Source organism: Schistocerca nitens, chromosome 4, assembly GCF_023898315.1.
Source record: "Schistocerca nitens isolate TAMUIC-IGC-003100 chromosome 4, iqSchNite1.1, whole genome shotgun sequence".
Taxonomy (NCBI): domain Eukaryota; kingdom Metazoa; phylum Arthropoda; class Insecta; order Orthoptera; family Acrididae; genus Schistocerca; species Schistocerca nitens.
The window spans coordinates 328195404-328208936 of NC_064617.1; positions in this window are offsets into that span (position 1 = coordinate 328195404).

The window sequence follows — 13533 nt, forward strand, 5'->3', positions numbered from 1 at the left end:
TACATTTACATGACTAGTCTGCACTTCACACTTCAGTGTTTGGCAGTGGTTTGATAGAACCACTTTTACGCTATCTCGACCCTGACATTCTCGAATAGCACTTGGTAAAAATGGACACCTAACTCTTTCGGTGCGAGCTCTGATTTCTCTTATTTTATTGAGATGGTCATTTCTCACTGACTAGGTGAGAGTCAGAAAAACGTTTTCGCATTTGAAGGAGAAATTTTGTGACTGAAATCTCGTGAAAAGAACTTTCTAGAACGGGAATCGTCTTTGTTTTAGTGACTACTCTCCCCCCCCCCCCCCTCCGCCCACCACCCCACACACACCAAATGGAGGATCTCCCGTATTTATCATCTGCAAATAATGTAAGAGGGATGCTCAAATTATCTCATAAATCCTTTATATAAATTAGAAGCAGCAGAGAACCTATAAAACTTACTTGAGGAACCGAAGAATTACACCCCCCCTCAAAAACTACTAACGGTGACCTTTCTGAAAGGAAATCAGGTATCCAGCCTCACATCTCAGACGATACTCCATAGGCACTCCATCAGCAAATTGCATGTGAGAACGGTGTCAAAATCCTTCAGGATATCTAGAGATATGGAATGAACTTTAGAGCCCTCATCGATAGCACATTGCTTCGTGTGGACAAAGATATTATTTGTTTTACGGTTCTGCTTCAATTGAATGTGTTGAATGGTCTTGTGGAGTCCGAGATGGTTGAAACTGTTGTGTAACTTGACGGAAAATGCCTGACAGGGCTCTATTATCGGAATTTTTTTCTGTATTCCATCATTCCTTAATTGCTTCAATATTCGTGGAGAGATGTTCCATCTATGCAACTAATTGAAGGCAGTTTGTTCATTGTCATACGTGTTTCGCTTTCTTCATTTGTGAAGCATCTTGAGTGGCCTTTAACACGCATTTCGTTTTACACATACAATAAATATATTATGTGGTAGATACAATATGTTACTATGTTACATTTTGACGTGTTTTTCTCTTGTTTTTTAGGTTAGTAACACGTGGTAACTACCACATAAAATATGTATAAAAAGAAATATGTATTACAGGCCACTGAAGCTGCTTCAGAAATAAAAGACGTGAAATGCATATGGGAATAAGCAAACTGCCTTCAATTATTTGTATAGGTGGAACATACCTCCACGAATTTTGAAACTAGTAAGGAATGCCGGAAAACAGAAAAAATGACGATAATAGAGTAACGTCAGGCATTTTCCGTCAAGTTATACACCAGTTTCAAGACTATTCATCTCAGACTCCACAAGAATATTTAAAACATTAGATTCAATCAGAATTGCAAAATAAATAATGTAATTCCAAGCTACATTAATGTAAAGGGCAGAAACAACTCCTTGGTAGCACAAAGAAAAAAAATCATTTGCAGAAAAGACTTGCTTAAAAAACTAAATCAATCACTTTATAACAAGAAATTTATGCTTAACAGAATGTTACACAATGTAAATTTGGAGGTATCAGCATTTATCAACAACCCAACAGTGATGATCAACATAATACAAAATACTGGAAACATTACAGCAAGAAAACTGCAGTAGACACAGAACAAACACAAACAAAAAGTCAGAACATTCACTAACAAAAATAACAAGAAAGAAAAGCATGACAAATTACAACACACCCACCACCACAAATTTCCCCAAAACTAATAAATTTCACAGATACAAAATTAACAGAGGAAGAAATACAGCTATTACAGAAAGGGCTCAAGCACAACATCAGTGCAAATACAGATAACCACTAATAGAAAAGCTGATTGCAGGAACAGAAAGCATCCTGACAGAAGAAGAGGAAGAAGAAAATAACACAATAAATATTGAGCTAACACAAGAACTACTGAAGAAATAAATAAACAACATAATCACCAAATAAAAAAAAAGAGCCAAATGAGAAACTTCAACCAGAAAATTACACCAGTAATCAATTAAACGAAAAACTACATCCTAACAATATCATCATCACAAGAGCTGATAAAGGGAACGACACAGTTTTGATCAATGCAGTGTAACCTCCCCACAGAAAAATAAAATACCTCCCAACAGTAAAAAATATAATTACATATTATAACATTCATTCACATTCAGCGTAACCTACCAACTGATAAATTCTGTAACCTACCAACAATAAAATGTGACTAATCTCCCAACAAAAAATTGTGACTAATAGATAACCTTTCAATAATTGACAGTGAATGTAAACTGGTAAATTTTGGACGTCAGCAGTGCTGCGTCATGGCCCTTAAAGATCATACGGAATAAATTGAAAATGCTTACCTCAATGAAGTCGCCGGATAACGCATATGTATCTGCTCTTATAGTAAATTTTCCTGGAACAGCCCAGTGCAATGCTGGCTGCTACATTTGTCATGTATAAAAAGAAACAACTGATTTTCCTTTACAATAATCAGGATGACAATGGATTGGATAAATTAGTAAAGTCTTTAAATTGAGCTGAAATATTGTCAAAAGTTAATTTTTATAAGATAGATTATTATTAAGAGATTTCTTTTTAAAAGCATTTACATGGGACTTGATATAACAATACAACATATGCGCGAGCTTGCTTTTACCTTACACTACAACGCTCAGGCACCGCCATCGCTCCACACGACCAGCCCAGCCAACTCGATACACCAGACTACTCGCTACTGCTACTACAGCTGCTACACAGTTCCTACTGCTGACAACACTGCTCTCTGGTCTGAGATTCTCTTACAGCTTACATATCGCAGGCAGCACATGAGCAATCCATCGAAATTTATCTACTCGAGGGCGGTAGCAGGAAATTCCTTAATCATGGACCTCTTACATAACCCTCCACTGGGGAGGGGGGGGCAAAAATTTTGGCAGCGATGGTGAGTCAATTGGACTTGCCATGAGCAACAAATTTTTGTATATCTATTTAGTTTACTAAGGATACAGTCACAGAGTATATACATATGTATAACATTATTGATAAATAATATAAGTACAAAATATATTAAGAAATGAAATAGAGTGCACATGCACTGAGTACACAATATATTAAGAAATGACAAAGTGTATAAGCAATAAGTACAAAATATATTAAAAATGACATTAAGTGCACATGCACTGTAAAAGTCTTTACCATTTTACAAGAATTTAAACATACTGAGGAATGAAATGAAGTGCACACACACTGTATAAGTCTTTACCATTTGACAAGAATTTAAATATATTGTGAAATGAAATAAAGTGCACACACACTGAATAAGTCTTTACCATTTTACCACAATTTAAACATATTGAGCAATGAAATAAGTGCACACACACTGTATATAAGTGTTTACAATTTGACAAGAATTTAAATATATTGAGAAATGAAATAAATTGCACACGCACTGTATAAGTCTTTAGCATATTTAGGAGAACTGATCATATTAACAAATGAAATGAAGTGCACATGCACTGTAAAAGTCTTTAACATTTTACAATAACTGAATACATTAGGAAGTGAAATAAAGTGTATATGCACTGTATAAGTCTCTAACATTTTACAAGAACTAGGAAAGGAATTGAAAGGATAGCATCATGGTTGTAGTACAGTGGTTTGTACGTAGCTGCACTGAAAGTCCATATCTTTCTACAGAAGCACAACACCAAGTGAGACAATCTGAAGTTCTCTTCCCTGAAGTATTTATCAGTGTAGCCAAGACACTGAAATGTTGTATTAGTATTGTATGTTATCATCTTGGTAGTACATTAGGTACACCAAACAGTAGGACCATAATAACATCTCCGTCATTCAAGGTGGTGGACAGCTTGATATGTTCAAATGGCTCTGAGCACTATGGGACTCAACTGCTGAGGTCATTAGTCCCCTAGAACTTAGAACTAGTTAAACCTAACTAACCTAAGGACATCACAAACATCCATGCCCAAGGCAGGATTCGAATCTGCGACCGTAGCGGTCTTGCAGTTCCAGACTGCAGCGCCTTTAACTGCACGGCCACTTCGGCCGGCTTTGATATGCCAACACCACATTCTTGTAGAATCCATACTCTTACATCAACGTAGAACTAGTGCAAAGACCACATATAGTGCTCCATGATCATGACGATGGACAGGACATATGGATATTGCAGTAATTGCTGGTGATTAGGTCAGAAGGTGAAGGATACATTAAGTCTTATGCTAGTCATCATTCAGAATTACACTAGTGTGTCAACTGATCTTAATAATTATTGGTATTCATTGGCTATTTACACAGATGTAGTATGTATGGAGTATTACAAAACATTATTCATAAGTCATTTAATTACAGTAATTATTGGTATAGCAATTATGCATAATCATCTCATTACAGTAATCATTGGCATAGCATTTATGCATAAGTCATCTCATTATAGTAATCATTGGCATACCATTTATGCATAAATCATCTCATAGTAATCATTGATGTTGCATTTATGCATAAGTCATCTTGTAACAGTAATCATTGGCATCATATCTCCTTACAGTAATTATTGCCGTTCATTGGCCAGTTACAAAGCATTTTTTATACATTATTCAAAAGTCATCATTCAAAACAAGAGTTGATTATTGGCATATAATTTATGCATAAGTCATCATATTACAGTAATCATTGGCATCATATCTCATGACAGTAATTATTGGCACTCATTGGTCAGTTACAAAGCATTTTTTATACATTATTCAGGAGTCATCATTCCAAAACAGGAGTTATTGGGTGTAGCATCAAACTGCTAGTGTTTATATATGACATCATGCAAGTGACATAAGACATATTTAAAATGTAAGATACTGGAACTAGCACTCAAGGTCCATAGTCCAACAATACATAGTCATAATGGAATCAATACATCACAAAAATTTGAATTATATTTAGGACTAGAAATATATCTTAAACTGGTAGCATTATTTAGTTGTATACTGGTAATAGTTGGGACTGGTAATAATTTTTTTTTGTGCTAGCAATGCATTGCTGGGGCATGAAAACATTTACTTTTGATTTATTGCTGGAAATAAGGATTAATAACGTCATTCGTGATGAGTCAGCTGTAGCAAGGTTAGGAAACAAGTACAGCATATGTGATCACATTTATAAATGATAGACACAATTGGGTAAAAAAAAACGCTAGTGTTAGAACAGATTTAATAACTAACTGCTTATAGCATATTAATATCATGAAAAGCTTCTCCTGGAAAAAATACAAAATGGGTTATTGACCTGAAAGAAAAAAAATGTGTATTATGCTGAAAAGTAGTTAACTTCGAATTAACAGGTAATGAAACGTGTACTCAATATGTATGTACTGTAGCTGTCTTTTCCAAAACATTCAGTCATTATACTATGCGACATAAGACATACTGTCAAAACGAACTGAACAAATACTTAAATAACTACATAGCATCTCCTAACTAATACAAAATATATAAACCTCATCATTATCATCATCTGCAAAGAAAAACTTCATTATTCATATTACCATAACTTCATCATTATCATCATCTGCAAAGAAAATCTTCATTACTCAAATTACCATATACTTCATATAACTATTCATCATCATTTATTATCATTTGCAAAAAATAGACACTTCATTACTCATATCCATATTACCAATCTCCTCATACAACTATTCATTATCATTCATTACTTCCTATAGTATAGAGTTTCTTACTTCTAGCATATTTCTTCACTAAAATTAACATTGCTGTCTGACAGCCTGCAATAATCGCCTTGTATTGTGAAAGAAAAATAATTAGTTAAGACTGCTATTATACAATGTGTATAGTATATTCTTGTTAATCCTTGTTAATTCTGATCCACTTACTCTTCATTACAACGTATTGCATTTTCTATCGTTCATTCTGATGGTGAAATTTCCGTTTCATAGTAAACCACTGTGGTTTGTTTAATGCATTTCTTTTACATGGTATTGTTTTCTGAAAATGATGAATAAGGATTAATGTCTTGCATTTAAATCATATGCCCATTTAATGAAAACTTGTTTCTAATTATATGACTAAGTATACAGCATAGCATGACAGAAAACTTATTAGGTCAAAAACATAGACAGATTTCAAGTGCAAAAGCCGTACACACACTATCATAATGTAGTAGCAAAAAATGTAGAATAGTCAACATATTGAGATATCAAAGCAAAAATGTTAAAGTCAACTGGTGTTTGTTATATCTTAAAGATTTCATAGTGCATACAGACAAAATTCTACTTTCGGTAGGAAAACAATCATACATACACGAAAAATGAAAAATGTGCACGGTCTGATATATAACGACAATAAAAGCGACCTGCTAACCTTGCCTTGCCAGGCACTTTCCAAGAAAAAATACGATAATCATCAGTAAGTAGTCACATAAATATAATTGCGTAAGTGGTCATATAAATATCAGGAAATGGCATTACAGTGTGATAAATCATAAAGTATGTTCATTCAATAAAGGGTTTAATATTGGAGACATGGTGATTGCCTTTGATTTTTCTGGTTCTCATAGTTTCAACACGAACTGCATTGGGGTGGGGAATGCTGCGAATTCTGTGGACCTGCGTATAGAAGCTCAAATTTACTGCATCTATTCTTCCCTCTGTTTGATAAATAATGTGTGCGTCTAATATCTTCTGTCCTATGTGGAAGTCACGGCTTGTACAAACCTGTTTTTACTGTCTTCTCCGGCACGTTTGATGTTATTGAGCGCAATGTCAATTATTTCATGGTGTTGTAGTCGACGAGATGTAAGAAAAGATACTAATTCTTTAATTTTGTTAGGTGGTTCAACTTTTTTCAATATAACAGTCGGAGATAGCATAGTAGATTCATTTGGTATGGAGTCAATTACATCTTGGAATGAAAGTATGTGTGTATCCCAATCAATATGTCTTTTATGGCAGTATATTCTACACAGTTTACCAATTTCTTTCATCAATCGTTCAGAAGGATTCGAAGAAGCATGATATCTGGATAAATAGATCGGAGAAATGTTTCTAGCTCGTAACATACGTTTCCATATCGCAGATCGAAATTGTGGTCCATTGTCGTAAATTACTTTCAATACATGTCCTACATGAAATAAAAAACGTTTTACAAATGCATTCGAAATATATTTAGCAGTAGCTTTGCGTAACGGAGTGAAGGTAACAAATTTCGAAGTGAGTTCAACAGCGACAAAGATAGAACAAAAACCCTATTAGATCTGGAAATCGGATCAAAAATGTCTACAGCGGCCATGTGTCTCAATTTAACGGATACAATGGGATGTAACGGAGGAAAATGTGAAGTCGTGTCTGAGTTAGCTTTCTGGCAGATTTCACATGACGCTAAAACTCGTCGAATGCGTTTCTCCATGTTGCCAAAATAACAGTTCTGTCTCAGTACAAGAAAACATTTTCTGGCTCCGTAATGTGCGTAACTTAAATGAGTATACCAAATTAATTTGTTAACAAGCTCTTCAGGGATACATAATAACCAGTTTTTGCTGTCAGGGTGAGAGCGGCGAAACAGAATATTATTGCGTACAGTATAATGGTTTCTAATGGTAACATTATTCCTATCTTGCCAAAGGTGTTTAATTTCTTTCCATACGTTGTCTTTGCTCTGCTCTTGTGCTGTCTCGTAATGATGAAATGAAATTTTCAAATGCTACTTGTTGAATATACATGACGCTAGAATTTGCTTGGCAGAAGTTGGTTGCGATGTCTTGCTGATTGTTGCTGAGAGAACGGGATAGTGCGTCTGCTACAATATTTTGTGTACGGATGTTCGGAATCGGATAATGTTTAGCTTTAAATGTGTCATGCTGTTTAACTTGAAATTCATACATAAAACCGGACATAGTGCGAGGTGCCGGGGCTATCAGTGTATTTATCACTAAATTCTACTAGAATCCACATATGTAAATCATGCTCTAAGCCCCCCCTATTCTAACTCCGACTTTTGCTGTTGCACAAGGATAAAAAAAATACGCGAACTGACTCTAATCAACCCTGCCAGTGGAGTAGAAGAGAGTTTGGCACCTGCAATAATTTAATTTTATAAATAAGTTAAATAAACAAAGGTTTCATTTGCATAGTGAGGAATGATAGGGTTGCTCTATCGATTAACAGAATGAAAGTTCTGTCCAAAATAACAATATGATTTATTAAGACTAAACACTGAATAGTAAAAGAAACACAGGAAATATAATACATCAAATTGGCTCAAATTTGGAGATTCATACAAACACTGTAAAGGTGAAGTTGTCCCTAAACTAGATCGTGAGGTTTAAGACGAGGTGGTATGTGGAGCCAATTCCTTTCCACTCAAATCTCAAGAGAGACACACAGCTAACCCAACAGTAATTGCTGCTACTCGAAACAGAACAAAGTTAGAAAAGGATGAACAGGCGCGCTCTGCTGAGCTCTGATTGTCACCTAGGAAAATCCCTATCTGCCGGTGCTGCGGACGTACATTACCAAACGGTCTTCTTATCTCCCAGAACACGATCTGGCGTACCGCAGGCGAGGGCTGGTTGCTTCGACGTCCTCGACCGAAAGGCGACTGCCGACTCCCCACAAGAGCACCCGTACAGGCCGAACACAGAACATTTCCGCCCCCACGACAGTGGCCGAGGTTAAACGTTCCAATCAGCAACTCGAAAACCGGCGGAAATTCCACTCCATTGCCGGAGCACTACCATTCCACCAATGGAGATTCTTGGCGCCAATTTCTGTGCTGATTTTGCTACGTCACGGCGCTATGCCCTGAGCAAACCAATCACCGTTACTATTTTGCAGAAAGTGCGGGAATTTTCCCGCCACAACTGCCAGGGTACACAAGTCATTCCAACGCCTCGCTGGTAGCCCGCCAGAAAGTGTTTTCGCTAAGTTTCTCCGAAGTAACGGAACCTCTAGCCCAGCCGCTACTTCACACCCCAGCGGGCGTGTCTCTTGACAATGTCGGCGTCTGCAAAGCATTCACTCGACTGCCTCACACACGTCGGCTTAACCCGCCTGTCACCGGACCACCCGGGTGACGAGAGACGCTGCGTGGGAAGTCCGCGTGTGAAGGAATAGCAGCCCTCCACCGCATGCAAATAGAGAGGAGAGTCGTAAGATAGAAATATGAGAGGGGGCTCATGCCACCTCTCATAGCCCCTACGCCATTTTAGATTGTAATTGGTGAGCGGTTGGCTCACTTAGGAGCAAGGTAGTGAGTCAATCGCCCAAGAACAATCTCGCAACTGGCTCCACATGCCGCACTCTATAAAGAAAATCACTGCAACTGAAAAATGCAGCTCATAGAGGGAGGATTATTTATGATGTAGCCAACTTCACCTTCTTAATATAGAACACTAACACTCACATCACATATCCATACCCAGGGAGCCCCTTCCAAACACCGATTCACGCAGACATTCACGCTCTAAATATGGCCCGGGCATCTGAGCCAAATATGGAGCAGTTTATCCTTTACAATCAGAGTTGGAGTGCTCCGCAATTAAATGCCCAAGATGTTACAACAATTTTAATCATTAAACTAACCTGAACTCACTCACACATGATACTATTTAAGTTAACAATCTCTTTGTGAGCTTTCAGAATCTAATTACAACCTCCGATTCATTCTGTCTCCCTGCAGCAAGAATAACCTTTACAAAATGTTCCCTGAACTGATGATCCATTCACAATGACAGTGGTGGTATCTGCTTCAGTTTATGGGGACTTCAGGCACACTGTTCGCATACACACAACAATAAATACAAAATACAAAAAAAACATGGTGTGGAGAACAATACAGTAATTTGTAATAAGAATTACAGTGTAAAACACAAACACATACAAGGTATAACATACATTACAAAACCAACACTAGAGAAAGAAATTTAAGAAAAAAAAAAAAGGTTCATGGGGCATCAAAATGTGCATGCACATTGCACAAAGTTCACGACTGTGCTGAGAATGAGGCACTAAATCACATTGTTAGAAATATCCGTAGCACTTCACTAATTACACAGTACTGACATCACATAAGGCTAAACGTCGGGTGTTGTTGCTACGTTGTGGCAACAGCAATAGGGAGTTCTGGAGTGTCTGCAGTACGCTGTTGAGATTGTAGTCAGACCCACGCATATGATCACGGCAGTACGGTAGGAAGACACAGTGATAGGCTCTCCTCATGTCGATTAATTGTCTCTGAGGTCTATTTGTTGGGATACATCACTAGTCTAGGTCTCTTCTCTCGCTGGACAGTACTTTACGTTTCCCAATATTGCAGTTCGACAAGGGATGATGGCACGTGGAGTGACTCCACAAGTGTGTGAGGTCATCCATACAGGATCGAACTAGGAGTGACGATTGCTAAAACTGCTCTCTAAAAGAGAGGAGAAGTTAGAAATGAGACCATACATTTATTAGTGTGGCACGATACTGCTTTGTGTATGCAGATCGGCCAATGCTAGTGAGTTGTAAAAACCCAAACAGGTGAGTATATAGCGTCCCTTTCTGTCCTGAGGCACATGAGGCGCAGATTCTGACACGATATGTGATCTTCTTCGTGTACTCACGACAACGTGGTCTGCCGCAGGGAATCCCTCCAAACGGCTGCCGCGTCCGGAGAGCTAGCAGGCTGTCGCGTGTGGGTCGCGTGTCAGTGTCAACGGCCAGCCTCACTTTCGCTTGTGGCCTGGCGAGGGTCCCACGTAATCCCTCAGGTATGCGGCCGGGTGACCGTCAGCCTGTGGACCGGATGTTCTCGCCCTTCACGTCAGGTGGGGTGCTGACGCTCTTTTCTTGCAGGTAGCCGTAGACCTCTTGTTCCCGCTCCGGCCGGCCTCCGCATTGCCACGATCCTCGTCATCTGCACAATTCTTACAAAAATCTTATGCCTAACTTTTTCCCATGACCTATGTTATAATAAATTTACATAATGAAACATTGATGGTCTGTCATTTCAGACACTCTTATTTTACTTTTATAGTTATTAATCTATGGCAATCATTATAACATCTAATCTAGACATGGAAATAATTTATTTTGTCATATGTGTAGAGACCGATCTCAGTATTGTACATGGTGTGTGATAACTGATGCTTTGTAATGGATGAACAACTAAATGTGCGGGCCCGCACTAATATTACTATTAATTATATAGATCGACAGTAGACATGCTCAAGAATTAACTACCATATGCCAGCGATCTACATTCTATGTCTTCTAAATAAATTATATTATTATTGCAACTATTCTACGTTCGCTCGCCGGTCGTCCCTCCATCTCGGGTCTGTGATTTGATGACCTGAAAAATAACATCCCAACAGGCGCGCCCAAACACAACACTTGTGGTAGAAAACCCCCACAATATTAATCTAGTTATTGTTAAATCCTACAGTTTAACTTATCCTAGTATATCGTACCCCTTTTTTTTTTCTTATACAATACTCTTACATAATTCCTGTTACGTTGAGATGTCTCGCTGCTCGCCGCTATTGACGACAGTGATGTGCGCGCCGTACGACATGACCTCCGAGTTTTCATTACACCTCACTGAAACTCCAGAGACTGGGTTAGCCATGGCTATACGCGACAATAAATTTATAGTTGCAACTTCCTTCTCTATCTGATGCGGTTTTCGGGATCAAAGCACACCTTTCCAGAAGCAATGTAATATGACCAAGCCAGGGGTGGTTCCTGTTGAGGATTCAGTCGCCCAACACACGCCAGCTACACAGTATGTCACGAATATCCAAGTATAAGTCCCTGGTTATTCATCTGTGACAGTCACGAGCAGCACGCTAAATCCCCAACCAGCACATTGGCATGGTAGGCTTTATGCTCGCATTTCTCTCGTCTACGGCACCATTGGAGTCAAACGCTCACAGGTTCACCCCGACTTGCAAGACAACGATGCTGGCGCATCACTGTAAAAACTATACTGCACATGCTCATCCTCGAAATCACGCAATATACCACAATCTTGCAGTGCACTGACGCGTGCCTGCAAGCATAGGTATGAACGTCTCACGAACTGGTTGTGGCCGCTATGGAGCGTATCACGACTTCTCAGAACGCTTCTAAGAGCACGTTCTTGTATGCGCCCGTTTGTGCGACATCTCCTCACTCATCATTATCCCTCAACATGGACACCAGATAGGAAAGGACAAAAACATTGCTCATGAAAAGGTAGTGTCTCCTACTCCATCGACACTGGAGATCGCGAACATAAACAAAAAGAGGATAGCAGCAGTAAATTCTTATGCAAGACAACGCAGCGTGTTAATACTTTAGCAATCTTAATCTATTAATGTAACGATTATTGTTCCCCGAACAAAGGTTCATATATTTGCCTATTCTACTATGTACACTTCTTACACTACTACTATTCTACGAACTCCTTTATGTGAGAGATGTGGTGGAGTCCTATGGACTTCTTTCCTTTCAGCGTCTCCAATTCATAAGCATTGTGGTGAGCTGCTCTCCTTATACGGTACGGGCCGTTGTAAACAGAATAGAATTTTTGGCATTTCATTTTTTGTTTGTTCGAAAGTCGGAAAGACTTAACGAGCACCTTTTGTCCAATTTGGAAGTGTCGTAGACGAGCTCCCCTGTCGGCACGTCTCTTCCTGACCTCTGCTGCAGCCCGTATCCTCTTAAGAGCCAAATCCACTATGGCTTGGTGCTGCGTTCGCGCCCTTGGTGGGAAGTTTACGACCTTGGTTATCAAGTCCTTAGGAATCCGGTTTTTCAGTACTGTAATGGGTGCCAATTTTGTTATCCCATGGGGTGCCTCATTGATCACCTCCTGGAAGTCTTTAAGGAAAACGTCCCATGTCGTGTGCTGTTTGTTACAGTACAACCGGCACAAGTTTCCGAGTTCTTTAATAACCCGTTCTGCAGCATTCGAGCTCGGATGGTGTGAAGATATAAAAATGGGATCAATTTTACATCGACGCAACGTCTCCTTCCATGTTTTTGACTTAAACTGTGGCCCGTTATCAGAAATGATTCTACTCACATGACCAACCTGTGGTAGGAAATCCCGGACTAGGGCTCGTGATACAGTTCGTCCTGTTGCCCTCTTCAGTGGCGTAAAGGTAACGTATTTGGACGTTAGCTCAACAAACACTAATACGTAAGTATATCCTCTTCTTGTTCTTGGCAAAGGTCCCATCAAATCTGTTGCTGCTAATTGTCTTAATTTGGTCGGTACGATTGGGTATAATGGTGCCTGCATGCTCACAGTGGTGTGCTTAGCCTTTTGGCAGTCTTTACACACCGACAGTACCCTCCGAATTCGACGCTCCATGTTTCGAAAGTAACACATGGTCCTTAGCTTGAGATTGCACTTGCGTGGTCCGAAGTGTCCATAGCTGAGGTGAGTATGCCATATAACCTTGTTTATTAGGTGTTCAGGGATGCATACCCCCCATTCAGTGTCATTGGTATAATTTCGGTGGAAAATTATGCCTTTCCGCAAGAGGTAGAACTGCCTGATGGTGGCGTGTCTTCTG